The 15,669-nt window shown below is 48.4% G+C and overlaps 1 protein-coding gene across 2 annotated transcripts in view; it reads left to right on the top strand.

Annotated features, from left to right (window-relative positions):
• Positions 1-15,669, top strand: part of NSF (AAA-type ATPase family protein) — a 51,544-nt gene that overhangs the window by 8,962 nt on the left and 26,913 nt on the right. The gene's annotated exons all lie outside the window — the stretch shown is intronic.

The following is a 15,669-nucleotide window of genomic DNA, read 5'->3' as shown; positions in this document are numbered from 1 at the left end:
TCACCTTTGACGTCTCAAGTTATATGAAAAGTTGACTACTTTAATCATTAACTAGCTTGGTGCCATCCTTAGTTGCCACCTCGACTGTGGGGATTACAATGCCCCTTGGACAACTATTTAAAAACTTCCCGAGTCAATCATCAATTCACCCGAGCTGACTCGGTTTTACCTCTAGAGAGTTCTCGTCCAAGTCTTAGATTTGCCCTACCAAGTCAATCAAAATCATCTTTGAGTTGCTCTGAGTTAATGAAAACTTGGATGTTTCAATCATTGAATCGCATGAGTCGACGCCACTCGCATCTCACTAATATTGTCCTTTGAACAACTAGTTAAGAATGGATGCTCTTGATGTGTCTATTTTCTCATTTCCCCCCACCTAAATAGCACAAAACTTCTTGATACATGGAAAGCAATAATAAATACAAATGGGGGTTCAACTATAAATTACCAAAATAAAAATAGGGAATAAAGGAAAATGGGATTGGAATTGCATCAATAAAAATCGAGTGTTACCGTTTGTTAGGGGTAAAATCGGTATACCTGCTACCGACCTCACGTCAACCCCAATCACAAACTCAGTTCAATATAAACTCGTGTAAAGGAACCATCGGTACCAAGTTGACCCTTCCACCAATCCCGTGTCACATGCGCCACCAAGACTGCTCTCCCTAACATCGGCACCGACTCTCAAAGAGAACCAGACGCGATTGCTAAAATCCCGCCATCAAGCGACCAATCCGGATAACCGTTATGTCAAATACGCCCCACAAGAATGCAAAGATTCCCGCCAAGGCTACCACCCCCCATCTCCGCCCAGAATACCAGGAAATCACGCCCCCACGATTGTAATCGCCGCCCATTACCCCCCACGTGGACAAAATCAAGGGCATGACTGGCGTCATGGACATGGTGGGTCTCCTCCCCTATAAAAGGGCGCCTACGCACTCAAGCTGGGGGATGGAATCCAATTTCTCACCATCTGTCTGGTAACTTGTCTTGGCCTTCCCCGTTACTCATCGTCCATTGTCTGTGTTGCCCATCTCTGACATGAGTGTCGAAGTGGCCGCCCAGAGCCACAAATCCGGGCCCACTGACGCTTTCTTTGTGAGCACAGGATCACAGGCTTGACCTAGCTAGTACGTGCTGTCGGATTTTGGGCACCATCAGATTGGTGCCATCCGTGGGACCCTCGATGCCAAAGTCAAAAGCCTCGAAGGCTCATTCTCAAACTCAACCCAACGATAGAGTAACGACGAGAAGTCAAACAAACCAGACAGACCAACCTGTGGAAACTGGAGAAATGGTTGTCTCTAGTGACACTCTGGTCACCATGACGGTGTTCAACCAATTTGCTTAACAATTTGGGGACGTTGCTAATGCCCTCCACCAAGTGTTACAAAGACTCCCTCCTTCGGCCGCGGCCCCACCTCCAACCACTGCTCCTCACATCGATGATGTCCCTCCCCCTGATGTTGCAGAGGAGCACAGATCCTCTGAAGGCCGCAACCCTCGGAACAGGAGATCTCACTGTCGTCATCGGGTCAGCGTCAATCACAGGCCCACCGCTGAACCTCTGCCAAGCGAACCCTCCAAAGAGACCGAACCAGCGGAACCTACGCTTGCGAATTTCACTCGTCAAGAGCTTCACCCTCCCAAGAAAACTCCGCCCAGGGATGACCACCAGTTAGAAAACTCTGCCATTGTCGTCGACCTACAACGCCAAGTAATAGAGCTCCAACAACAAATGAAGGAGCCATGCGACCCAGATCTTCTGGCTGAATGGGACAGCGAAGTTGCCTCCCCTTTTGTCCCGAGGATCGCCGACACTGCCATCTCTACAAACTTTGACATGTCTCGACTGGATCTGTACAACGGGGCAACCGATTTGCTAGAGTTTCTCCGAACCTATTGCCGGGCGATGGTGCTCCGAAACACAACCGATGCAACAATGTGCAAAGCCTTTTCTGCGTACCTAAAAAAGGATGCAAGCAACTGGTATAGCCGACTAAAGCCCAATTCCATCGAGACGTTTCATGAACTCGGGAAAGAATTCGCCACGTATTTTGTGAACAGTCGGCCCCTACAGAAACCAGCAGACACCCTCTTGGCCTTGAGACAAGGGCGTGATGAAACCCTCCGAAGGTTCATCAGCCGATTCCGCTCATAACTTCACCAAATCAAGGAACCAAACTTCGATATGGTCCGTGTCGCCCTCCAACACGCCATTCGGGACCGCGATATGAAAGTTTCCTTGAATGTTAACCCCCCGCGCGACCTCCAAGAATTCATGGCCACTGTCGACCGTTACATCAACAATGAAGAATCGTTTGCCATGGAGAGAGAACTAGCAATCGCTCGAGGGGGAGAAAAACGAAAAGACGAGTCAGGAGCGGGTCCGAACTATAAGCAGGTGCGGCACAGTGATCGACCGAGTCATCGAGCCCCGGTCCCACCCTTTTAGAAAGTCAACTACACCCCTTTGAACACCACAGTGTCCAACATTCTATACGAAATCCGAGACAGGGAGCCTATACGATGGCCGGAAAAAATGAGGAACACCGGTAAAAAGAACACTAGCAAATACTGTCATTACCACCGGGACCACGGTCACACCACCGACAGTTGCTATCACCTCAAGAACGAGATCGAAAGACTCGCGGGGCTCGGACGAATCGATAGCTATCTTCAGAATCCACCCAGAAGCCACCAACCCTAATCTGAGTCCGCCGACCCTCAGACGAACAACGCTCCCCCAGTCGCAGGCGCTCTCCCGAACATAAAGCAAAAAACAGTTGCCAAAGGTCACCAGACCAAGGGACTGAAGCACCAAAGATAACCGACAATATTGACACCATCGAAGGCGGCCTCGCCTCCGGGGGACCGACTGAGGAAGGATGTGCGATTTACGCCGGACAAATCAACTCCGTGGAAATTTCATCGAAGAAACCACAGCCAGAACTAACAGAGGATTTGCCCATCACCTTCACTGAAAAGAATTACGGAGATATACAACGTCCTCATGTCGACGCTGTAGTCGTCCGCCTCGCCATTGCCAACTTCAATGTAGGCAGAATCCTGGTGGACACCGGAAGCTCCGTCAACGTACTCCATCAAAGTGCCTTCGATAAGATGCATATTGACAAGGACCGCTTAGAACCTGTCGACTAGTCCATCTTTGGATTTTTCGGAGGAGAAATCAAAGTGCGAGGAAAGATCAAGGTACCGGTGACGTTCGGGACTTACCCCGCCCAGAGAACTATCATGCAGACTTTCCTGGTGGTACACGTGCCTTCGACCTACAATGCGATCATCGGAAGACCCGCACTAAATGAACTGGGGGCAGTGGAGACCACTGCGCATCTAAAAATAAAATTTCCAACAAGACGCGGTATTGGGGAAGTCTGAGGCGATCAAGAGAAGGCCCGAGTGTGCTACGCCAGCCTGGTAAAAAAGAAGAAGGCCGCCAAAGAAACTTTCTCCATAGGCGGGACCGACCATCATATCGAGCTGACGGGGGGAGAACCAGTCGAGGAACTCTCCAAGATTCTCCTTTTTCCCGGATCGGAAGAACAGACAGTCCAAATCGGGTCCCTCCTATCAGGTAAGACCAGGGCCGATCTTGGAGAATTTTAGAAGGCTAACTCGGATGTTTTTGCTTAGTTCGCTTCAGACATGCAGGGAATCTCCTCCGATGTTGCGGTTCACAAACTAAATGTGGATCCGAACTTCAAGCCAATCAAACAGAAAAAACGCAATTTCACCGTAGAAAGACAAACATATCAAGGAAGAGGTAGACAAACTACTCAGTGCCGGGTTCATCAAGGAAATCCGATACTCGGAGTGGCTCGCCAACGTCGTAATGGTCAAAAAGTCAAATGGGAAGTGGCGTATTTGTATCGACTTCACCGACCTCAACAAGGCCTGTCCAAAGGACTGTAACCCACTCCCCAGGATTGACCACCCCATCGACGCAACTGCGGGGTAAGAAATGTTGAGCTTCATGGACGCCTTCTCCGGCTACAACCATATCCAGATGTTCGGTCCCGACACTCCAAAGACATCATTCATCACCGACCAATGATTGTTTTGATATGAGGTCATGCCCTTTGGCCTCAAAAATGCGGGAGCCACGTATCAACGTCTTGTCAACAAGATTTTCGCTAACCAGATCGGAAGAAACATGGAAGTTTATGTGGATGATATGCTAGTGAAAAGCCTTGAGGCCCAGAACCATATATCTGACCTTGAAGAAGCCTTCACCGTACTCTATCAGAACCGAATGAAGTTAAACCCCTCAAAATGCGCATTTGGAGTTACCTCCGGCAAGTTCTTAGGCTTCATGGTCAGTCAGTGGGGAATTGAAGCCAACCCCTAGAAAATCAAGGCGCTCTTAGAAATGACCCCCCCAAATGGAGTCAGGGAGGTCTAGAGACTCACGGGCAGGATTGCTGCTCTTAGTCGATTCATGTCTAAATCCGCCGAGCGATGTTTGCCTTTCTTCAAAACCCTCAGAAATGTCAAAGATTTCCAGTGGACAAGCGACTGTCAAACGGCCTTTGAACAATTGAAAGTGTACCTTCAGGCCCCTCCTTTACTCTCCAAGTAGTCAGTACCGGGTAATCGATACCTCAATCTTGCCATGGGTCCAGCTGCAGTAAGTTCAGTGCTTGTCCGTTAGGAGGGCAAAATGGAACAACCCATCTACTACGTTAGTAGAGTGCTCCATGATGCGGAGACTAGGTACCAGGAGATAGAAAAGTTCGCCTTTGCAGTCATCATCTCAGCCAGGAAACTCCTCCCATACTTCCGGGCGCATCCGATCACCGTCCTTACCGATCAACCTCTCTGAAAGATACTGCAGAAACCGGACACTTCAGAGTGATTGATCTACTGGGCTATCGAGCTGGTACAATTCGTTATCCAAGTAAAGCCCCGACCCGCCATCAAATCCCAGGTCCTCGTGGATTTCATAGTGGAATGCTCGATGCCGATAGAAGGTCTTGAAGACCATGACATCTCAACCGAAGAATCAGCCCCATCACCGCCGGCCCCGGGACATCCCTGGATGCTCTATGTGGATGGCTCAGCCAATGCTGAGGCAGTGGCGCCGGCTTGGTATTATCAGGGCCCGATAATCTTCTAGTAGAATACGCCATAAAATTGGATTTCAAGGCATCCGATAATGAAGCGAAGTACGAAGCTTTCCTCGCCGGAATCACACTCACCACAGAGCTACGTGCTGACCGACTACAGGTACACAGTGACTTCAGCTCATCGTTGGACATGTCAACGGTCTCTATGAGGCCAAGGAAACCCGGATGTTGAAGTACTTGGAATAAGTGGGTAGCGAAATCTCTACGTTCACAGAATTTCAAATCGTCCAAATCCCCAGAACCATGAATCCCCGGGCTGATGCCCTCTCCAAGATGGCATCATCAGGAGTCATCGAGCCAGGCAATGTCCACACACTAAAATCCTCCCCTGACCAAGCATCGAAAAAGAAGAAGTCCTACAAATTGTAGAAGAACTTAGCTGGATGGATCCGATACTCCAGTATTTGAGGAACAGTACCCTCCCCCAAGATCGTAAAGAAGATCCGATACTCCAGTACTGGGTGCCAAGCGTTCCGCTCTTCTTGGCTTGCCGGCCAAAGACAATACTACGATGTTCGATTACAAGATCCCTGCACACACATGCAGTGCCGGTGCTGTAGCTATGGTGATGATTAACAAAGCCTAGCAAATGAACGGTCTCCAATCAGCCCCTACTCATAAGAAATGTTTGGGTGCGTAGTGTTTGACTTCCAAGGGTGATCCGTGGCAGCCACCTCTATGGGTAGCCTCATGCACAAGATGAGCAGCCGCACTGTAACTCACCTTTGATTTATTTAGGGACCTATGCTTGTGAAGTTTGTGCCATCTCATGCACTGACAAAGGCCAGTCAACCATACATGCAACTAAGGCTAGAGATGTTGCAGTTGTCATGGAGTACGGATTAAACACCATTGGATCTCGCCCTCCAGGATGTAGTTAACTATGTGATCAAGAGAGGTTAGATGAAGTCAAGGCTGGCTTCATTGCCGTTTTCATGGATGGGGAGGTGGCGTAAAGATTAAACACCACTGGAATGTTTAGGGGCTGGTCTACGGAAATGGGTCATGGTGGTATACGTGAAACCCATCATCAAAATCCCCAAACAAATAATAAAACCAACACGAAAAACAGTCTTTTTTTTATGACGTTGGGTGTCCCCACCCCTTTGTAGAGTGTGACTAATTCCTCCGGATGCGCGCAATCACTCGTAAACCACGCGCATCAGGCAAGCCCAGGGGGATTCAAACTCTCGTCTCTGGGGAGCATACCCAAGACTTAAGCCAAAGAGCCACATTTGTACAGGAAAAACATAGTCTTGATATAAAAGAATCCAGCGGTTTCAAATGCGACTCCGAGAGAAGATTAGTGGATCGCACCAGCATGCGAAGGTGAGAGATCGGATGCTCTAACCGTGGTGGTAAAAAAGATGGGCTCCTGTTGAGAGAAGTGCCGGATGCACCAGAAGGGGAGAAACTCTTGTTGTGGGCTACGATATATTGTTCCCTCTCTTCTTCCATGCGGCGGTCGTTGTCGACACTGGTAGATGACAATGTGGAAGAATACAATGACGGGCAGCCAAGGCTACCAACGAACCATAAAAAAATCGAGAATTGCAATGACAATTTCTTGATAAAGCCAATTTGGTGACAATCACGTCAAATCCGAAGGACTCTTTGCTGGCGTACCTCGTGGGGAGTCAACGACATCCCGTGGGGTCCCACAAAAAAAAAGGAAAAAGAAAGAAAAGAAAGGTGATAGCAGTCTCCTGTGGGGAATCCATGCTGCCCCGTGGAGGGTCCACGACCTGCCCCGTGGGAAGTCCACATCCTACTTCATGGAGTGTCCATGGCCATCTCCGTGGAGAGTCTACGTCCTGCCCACGTCCTGCCTTGTGGGGAATCCACAACCTACTTCGTGGAGTGTCCACGGCCAGCCTTACCTCGTAGAGAGTCGTCCACAGCTAGCCCCATGGGGAGTCCACTACCTGCTTCGTGGAGTGTCCACGGCCAGCCAACCTCGTGGAGAGTCCACGGCCTCCCTCGTGGGGAGGCCACAACCATCTCTGTGGAGAGTCTACAGCCTACTCCGTGGGGAGTCCACAACGATTACCGTGGAGTGCCCACGATTATCTCCGTGGAGAGTCCAAAGCCCGTCTGCCTCGTGGAGAGTCCACAACCTACTTTGTGGAGTGTCAACGGCCATCTCCGTGGAGAGCCCACAGCCCGCCTGCCTCGTGGAGACTCCATAGCCTTCTCCGTGGAGTTTCCAGGACCATGGAGAGTCCACAGCTCGCATGCCTCGTCAAGAGTCCACAGCATGCCTTGTGGAGAGTCCACAACCTACTTCGTGAGGTGTCCATGGCCATCTCCATGGAGACTCCATAGCCAGCCTACCTCGTGGAGAGTCCACATCCAGCCTGCCTCCTGGAGAGTCCGCAGCACAGTGTTTAAAAACACGGATACGACGCGGAACGCGGCCGAGGAAAATCCTTTTTGACTCGGTGCGGACGCGGCCAAGAACGCGGTTGACGCGACCACGTCAGATGAGTCGTAATTTTTATAAAAAATATATATGAAAAAATACAAAAAAATATCTATAAAAATAATGAAAAAAATAATTATTAAAGAAACAACATTTATAATTATCATCATAAACTAAATCTTTAGTGATATGAATCATATATTTCTGCAAAAAAAAAAAAACATTTAGGGACATGATACATTCAAGGAAGAAACGGGGGCGGATATATCATTTCTCTATTTTTATCATGGACGGTGAAAAAAAAATATAGGCAATGTTAAACATTGAACCGCAAAATATTACACATTATTGGGTACTACGATTGTATGTTTGGGGTTATTTTCCAATGTGTCAGGAGACCCAAAGATAAATAAGTCTATCAAATCAATGGACGGTTTTGATAATGGCACTAACCCAGTTTGACTTTTCTTTTTTAATTTGCTTGGGAGAGTTTTTTGGAAATCTAATAACATTTTGACATCTGTTAATTAATAAAACACAAGATGAGTCATTATCAGTGGCCTAAAAGATTTAGGGAAATGATACATTTGGCCCCTTTCCTTCTTTGGTCCACCCCCTTGTAGTGTAAACGGATAGCCATAAATACTCGAGGGGTCTGGCCCAGGAAAGAAAAGGGGGTGAATATACCACTTCCAAATAATATTTAACCTCCTAAAGATGTTCGTGAGAGAGGGAGAGCCATTCATAAATGCCAGAGAGAGAGAGCCGTTCATAACTGCTCCTATGGAGAGCTGGCCTAGGAAAGAAAAGGGGTGAATATGTCACTTCCTAATAGGTTAATGATGGTAGGTGAGAGAGAGGATGTGATAAAGCATGCAGTTTTACCCCACCTATTCTTCCTACTTAGCTTTAAGTACACTATTCTTTCTCCACATCTTACACGTGTAAAACAAGTCAGATTGCATTTACTCGAGATAAGTCTTTGATTTGGCCAAACTCAGCCCGACTTGGCCTGGACTCGCCGAGTCCGTGACTCCCGAACGCGGCCATCACCATTCCGCGTCGACTCGGCCGAGTTCCGAGCCGAGTCGACGAGTTTTTAAACAATGCCGCAGCATACTACTTGGAGTGTCAACAGCTTTCCTTACGCTGTGAAAAGTCGACAGCCCACCTCATGGGGAGTCCACGACCTGCATATTAGTTCGTTACGGCGCCGATACACTTCCAAAATAGAAGACATCTACATACCACTCTGGGTTGGTGACTGTCACTCATATACTTGGACTATTCAGGGTTAGTGGCGCTCCCACTCATACATCCAACACAAAGGAAGCAAGGATGCGAAAACAAAACCCTTTACGTACATGGTTTTCCATCGCACCCTTGGGGGGCATTTGTGGACATCAAAAATTTGTCCATGCAAAATTACAAAATTGCCTCAATTTTCTTAAGTTGTCCCTACACCCTAAAAAGAGGTATATATGTAGGTGGTCTCACTTGAGCCCAAATGGGAGGCCCACTAAGTGGCAAGCCCAAGGGCCACCATTTCAAGTACAACCCACTACAACCAAAACCCAAACAAAGAGGTAGTGGGTCCCACTACCACTTACACCACTATGCAAGTGGCTGTGGGTAGTTATTGCATGTGGGATTAGTATATAATGATTTTTCCTCTCTTTTTCAAGGGGATAGCAAAAAGCAATCAAAGAGAGAAAACAAAAAAGCAAAGCAAGAGGAAAATGGAGAAGGATCCAGAGAGAAAACTACTTCAAGAGTGCTCTCCCTCGACAAGACAATCAAGAAAAGCTCTCCCTCAACAAAAGCAATTTAGTACTTGAAGAATTCTCCCCCACGAAGATCAAGTCACCACAAAAGGCCCTTCATCGGGGGAAATCTAAACATCTTCACAGCCGATAAAGCGCGAAGCCCAGAGTGAAGTTCGCGCGTCTTCAAACACCGAAGAACGAGAATCACGCTACGAAAGCCCTCGTCTTCACCACACCGATCAGTGTCTTCTTCAATTGATCGTTAATTAGAGAATTCTAGAAAGTTGTACCACATTTTCTTGTACACAATTTCTTTGTAATTTGTCATCGAATTTTCGTGTTAGTGAATTTGCGTGAAATTTGTTGTCGACAAATTTCTGGCACGCCCGGTAGGACACCTTTTTCCTCTCATCTTTCAATCAAATCAACCTTCACCTACTCTAAACAACACTCAAATGGCCGGAAAGAACGGAGACGCTTCTACACCACTGACTACCGCCGGGGCCAAGAAGATTAATGCACTTAGCTCGTCTTCCTCCACCAACACTCTTGTTGGCCCCATAACGCGTGCGAAGACGACAGCGGGACTCTCCCAACTCATGGAGCCTGTCGACTACGTCAAAGGGCGACTGGTGATGAGAGTTGTCTCTAGTTTGAGGACCAAGTCCGATCTCTCTGGATTCTCCACAAGTTCGGGGTCAAGTGCCGGGACCAGATCTACACCTGCGTTCTCTCTATCTCGAGGAAGCTCTCCCATCTCTGTCCGACACGCGATGATGGTTGACGCCACCACCCTCGACGAGCATGTCATCCGCATGGCCGAGCAACTCGAACGACTCAACAAGGCGGTCGAGGAGAAAGATCTTCAAATCGCCGGACTCATGAACAGGCTCAAGTCGAACCATCACCAAGAATCAAGCGTAGACCCATCCCACCCGCTGGGATTCACCCCGCAAGTGGAGGCCTCTAGTGCCATACGACAATAACAGCAGGCGAGCGCACGCTACCCTGCTATGAACACTCCTACACTAAATGTTCCCCAGGCCTCCGTGGCCTCGCTATCGGTTCAACAACTTCACAACATGATAGTAGACACCATTCGTGCCCAGTATGGAGGAGTTCCTCAATCTTCCTTGGTTTACACTAAACCTTACTCACAGCACATCGAGAAGTTACGCATGCCCGCCGGATACCAACCTCCCAAATTCCAATAGTTTGAAGGGAGGGGTAACCCGAAGCAACACGTCGCCCACTTCGTAGAGACATGCAACAATGCCGGTACATTTGGCGATTACATGGTCAAACAATTTGTTCGTTCCCTTCGTGGCAACGCGTTCGAGTAGTACACAGACCTTGAACCCGGTTCCATTGACAGTTGGGACCAACTCGAGCACGAGTTCCTTTACCGCTTCTACAACACTCGCAGGACCGTGAGCATGGTGTTGCTCGACTCTACTCGACAGAGGAAGGATGAGCCCGTCGTTGAGTACATCGAACGATGGAGAAACCTAGCCCTTGACAATAAAGACCGTCTCGCCGAACAATCGGCAATTGACGTGTGCATACAAGGTATGTACTGGGGGCTTCTTTACATCCTCCAGGGGATTAAGTGAAGAGTTGGCCACCCGGGCTCATGACATGGAGCTTAGCATCGCCACTCATGGAGACCTCCGTCCTGTGGATCCTCGTAAAGACAAAGATAAGAAAGAAATAAAGAAAGAAGTAAAAACCTAAAAAACAAACGAGGCTATGAGTACTACCACCAATCTGATCAAGATTGGCAAAAAGAAGGAGAAAGTCGAACCCGCTCCAAATCAAGACAATGGGAAGGCCAAGATGAGCCTTAAGGAGCTGGAGCAGAAGCAGAGCAGTACCCCTTCCAAGACTCTAAAGTCTCGGGAATGCTCGATGAACTCCTTCAACACAAATTGATAGAGCTACGGCCATCGAAGCGACCCGAGGAAGCAGGACGGGTCAATGATCCTAAGTATTGTCGCTACCATCGAGTAGTCAGTCACCCGATCGAGAAGTGCTTCATCTTGAAGGAAAAGATAATGGAGCTGGCTCGCGATGGGAAGATCGACCTCGGCTTAGATGATGTAGCCGCCACCAACATGACAACGGTTGTCTTTGGGTCTTTTGATCCAACCCATCTTCTGGTGCCACCTCCGAATTTGGAACTACCCATCGAAGTATAGGGACGTCATCAACTTCAGCGTCAAGACTATTGAACAGGGGGCAAGCTCTTCCCTATTCCTCAAGTGAACAACCTTCCCCAACTGGGGGCGTCATCCACTACCACAACAACATGTACCCGTGGATGATGAAGGGTGCATGGTCGTCACTCGTCGAAGACGCCTTCCTCCTCGACAACCTGTCATGCCTCATCGACGCCAAGGCGGACTCGAGTGAGGACTCTACCCAACATGAGGCCGAGGAAGAGAAGGACAACAAGAAACAATGGGGTGCCTTGAGTGCCACCTGTCGACCCATAAGAGATCTTCCAGCAGCCTCCTCGTAGGCCAGTCACCCTGTTGGAGTTCATGCCTAAGGAATTTCTTCAAGAAGGATGTGTAGCAGTTAACGTTGTTACCTGCTATGCTGTTTCTTACGAGAATGCAACCCAAGACGCTTCTCCAAATTACAATCCTCAAAGCGAAACTCCTCAAAGTGAGACTACTCCAAGCCCTAAGAGAGAGGAGCTGCTACTTGAAGCCAATAAGATGGCCAAACATCTTGATGAAGTTCCGTCTCACCTCAACCTTTCCAGTGCCTTGCAACTGCCCAAGGGGGAGCTTTAGCTCACGCTTTAGCTAATTCGGAGCACTATGAAGGAAGGGTACCCACAGACGAGGAGTCTATGGCTTGTACTTTTTGCTTGGCCACCATCACCTTCACTGACGAAGATCTCCGATTAGGCTTTCATCCTCACAACAGGCCTGTCTATATCACTGGATACGTGGAAGAGCAGAGTCCGACCCCTTTTTGTTGATTGTTGCTCGACCGTTAACATCATGCCTTTGGAGACATTAGAAGGAATTGATCTCTCTATCAATGACCTGACTCGAAGCAAATTGGTGATTCAAGGCTTTAACAACGGATCGCAACGAGCGCTTGGCATGATTCGCCTCAAGTTCACAATTGGTGAGCTATCCTCGACAACGCTGTTCCATGTGATCAAGGCCAAGACATCTTTTCACCTCCTACTTGGCCGACCATGGTTGCATGAAGCCGGAATAGTACCATCTTCATGGCACCAATTCTTCAAGTATAGCCAAGACGGGGATTCTAAAAAGAGTTGTTGCAGAGGAGCATCCATTCACCAAGGCGGAAGTCCACTATGCTGATGCCAAGTTCTACTTGGAGAATGAGACGGTTGTCGAAGCTTTGCCAGCCCCTCTGTACCCATGACCAACGAACCAAAGGATTAGCCAAAGGTGGAAGCAAAATAGGCAACACAGTCTCCTTCCTTTTCTCAGCCAACAAAGGACCTTGAACCTCCATTAACTCTGAATTCAATTGCGGCATCCGTGGCGTCCCCTAGTCTTGTCTTCCGTTACGTCCCACAATTCCAATGTAAGGAAGGGCAAGCTCGATTCATCTTAACTCCTAAAGTTGATCGGGTCCTCTCCAAAGTGGATGTCAACACACTTCACCAGGAATTTAACCTCCCAGTCACCAAACTCACTGACACCAAGGTTATCCAACAACCTCTTCTCAAACTTGCACCAGCCTTCCGACAAGAAGTCGAGACTTCTACGTCAAAGATGCCAATCAATAAGTCAACGCCTAATCGACAAGACAAGATGGCATGGATTGATCCCAAGCTAGAGAAGTTATTCCAGCCAGCTGGATATGGAAAGAGAGAGCCAAAACAGCTTGGAGATCTCCCATCGGATCAAGAGCTTTACTGCCTTACTAAGACACAACTAGATCTTGTGAGCTGGCGAAGAAATATCCCCGTCCAAGGCCGGTATCGGTAATAGTATGTCAATTCCTATTCGAGCCTTGAAACGAGATAAGAAAGCGTATGTCCAACCTAGGAAGCAGGATTCTTCCCTGGAAGCCTTCGATTCCCGCTTTCGATTCCCGCTCTGGCAACCTTGAGCGGGATTCTTTCCTGGGAGCCTTCGATTCCCGCTCTGGCAACCTTGTGTCCAACATATCACGATCGAGGTTGTCGAAGACTCTCAGGTGGATACCTCCACCCAAACTCGCGCTTTTGTCTTCGATCGTATTGGAGAACAACCACATCGTACTTAGGTGTTTGATTGTTTGGGTAAACAGAACATCACCACGGCGGCCCACCCTGCTTCGTCCTCCTGTACCCGGGTATGCGATCGTCTATGCCTCCGCAATGGCAAGGAAAGATCAGACTCACAGAAGATAAAGAGAAGGCGACGTGGACAAAGGACGAGATCCATCGCCCAAAAATCCAAGAATGATCCACAGAGCATCGTCCCTTCAAGGATGAATCACCAAGCTATCTTGGAGGCTTCCATGGATGGCGCTTTGATAGCAAGAAATCACACCATCGTCCACAGAAACCAACTTTCAGGCATTGTGGTCAAGGATGTTGAGTCATCTGAGGATGGAGATGTTGCTAAAGTCCATCATAATACAGTCAAGGAGGCCTCTGACGACGAAGACTCAGAAGGGCTTCAAGATGCACCGCCCACCTTTGAAGAAGGGGGGCAAGCCACAGTGGACAAACTCAAACAAGCCAATCTTAGTACCGAAGAAGTCCCAAAGCCTATCTTCGTCAGTGCCTTACTAACACCAGAAGAAGGAGCCGAATACATGAAGCTTCTATTCGAGTACAGGGATGTTTTCGCTTGGAGTTACAAGGAGATGCCCGGACTCAATTCAAAGATCCCAGTGCATGCACCACTTGGCTGTCAATCATGGTGTCCGCCCAATCAAGCTAGCTCAACATCGATATCGGCCAGAGTTAGTATTACATATCGAGGATGAAGTCAATAAGCTTGAAGAAGCTGGCTTCATTTGAGAAGTGAAATATCCCACATGGATTGCAAACGTGGTCCCAGTTAAGAAGAAGAATGGACAAATCCAGGTTTGCGTTGACTACCGTGACTTGAATCAGGCATGTCCCAAAGACGACTTTCCTTTGCCGATTACAGAGCTTATGGTGGACGCGAGTCACGCGACTACAGGGCACGAGGCTCTTTCCTTCATGGATGGCTTCTCTGGTTACAACCAAATCCGGATGGCACCTAAGGATGAGGAGCTCACTTTTTTTCGCCCTCCAAAAGAAATCTACTGTTACAAGGTCATGCCCTTTGGACTCAAGAACGCTGGTGCCACATATCAGCGTGCCATGCAGAAGATCTTCGACGACATTCTCCACAAAACCGTTGAGTGCTACGTTGATGACGTCGTGGTAAAAACTAAAAAGAGAGCGGACCACTTGAGGGATCTTCGTTTTATCTTTGACAGACTAAGGAGGTACCAGTTAAAGATGAACCCATTGAGGTGTGCATTCAAAGTTACCTCGGGAAAGTTCCTTGGATTCATCGTTCGTAATCGGGGTATCGAAATAGATCAAGCAAAGATCGTTGCCATTCAAAATATGCCAGAGCCTCGATCTATTCATGACTTGAAGAGCCTCCAAGGTCGGCTTGCATGTATCCGAAGGTTTATCTCTAACCTCGCAGGACGGTGTCACCCCTTTACCAGGCTGATGAATAAAGGTGTGCCATTCGAGTGGGACGAAGCTTGTGAGAATGCCTTCTGTAGCATCAAGGAATACCTCCTCAAGCCTCCTGTCTTAGCCGCACCAATCCCAAGGAAGCCGTTGATCCTCTATATTGCAGCACAAGACAGATCCCTAGGTGCTCTTTTTGCTCAAACCAATGATGAGGGGAAGGAAAATGCTCTCTACTACCTTAGCCGAACCATGGTGGAGCCGAGTTGAACTACACTCCAATCGAGAAGATGTGCCTCGCTCTCATCTTCACGACAAAGAAGCTACGTCATTACATGATGGCTCACACAGTCCACCTTATCTCGAGAGCCGATCCCCTTGAAGTACATCATGTCAAGGCCAGTACTGTCAGGGAGGCTAGCTAAATGGGAGCTGCTTCTCTCAGAGTTTGACATCATTTACATCCCACAAAAGGCCATCAAAGGACAAGCACTGGCAAACTTCTTACCAGATCACCCGATTCCAGCCGATTGGGAGTTACATGAGGATCTCCCGGATGAAGAAGTCTTTGTTGTCGACCTTCTGCCATCATGGAAAGTCTTCTTTGACGGGGCTGCTCGAAGAGACGGTGCAGGTGCCGTCTTTGTCACTCCACAAAAGGAC

The sequence above is a fragment of the Tasmannia lanceolata genome, unplaced genomic scaffold (assembly GCF_043159265.1).
Source record: "Tasmannia lanceolata isolate RefF3 unplaced genomic scaffold, GAP_Taslan_0.1 ptg000037l, whole genome shotgun sequence".
NCBI classification, from domain to species: Eukaryota; Viridiplantae; Streptophyta; class Magnoliopsida; order Canellales; family Winteraceae; genus Tasmannia; species Tasmannia lanceolata.
This window is presented reverse-complemented; position numbering and strand designations above follow the sequence as displayed.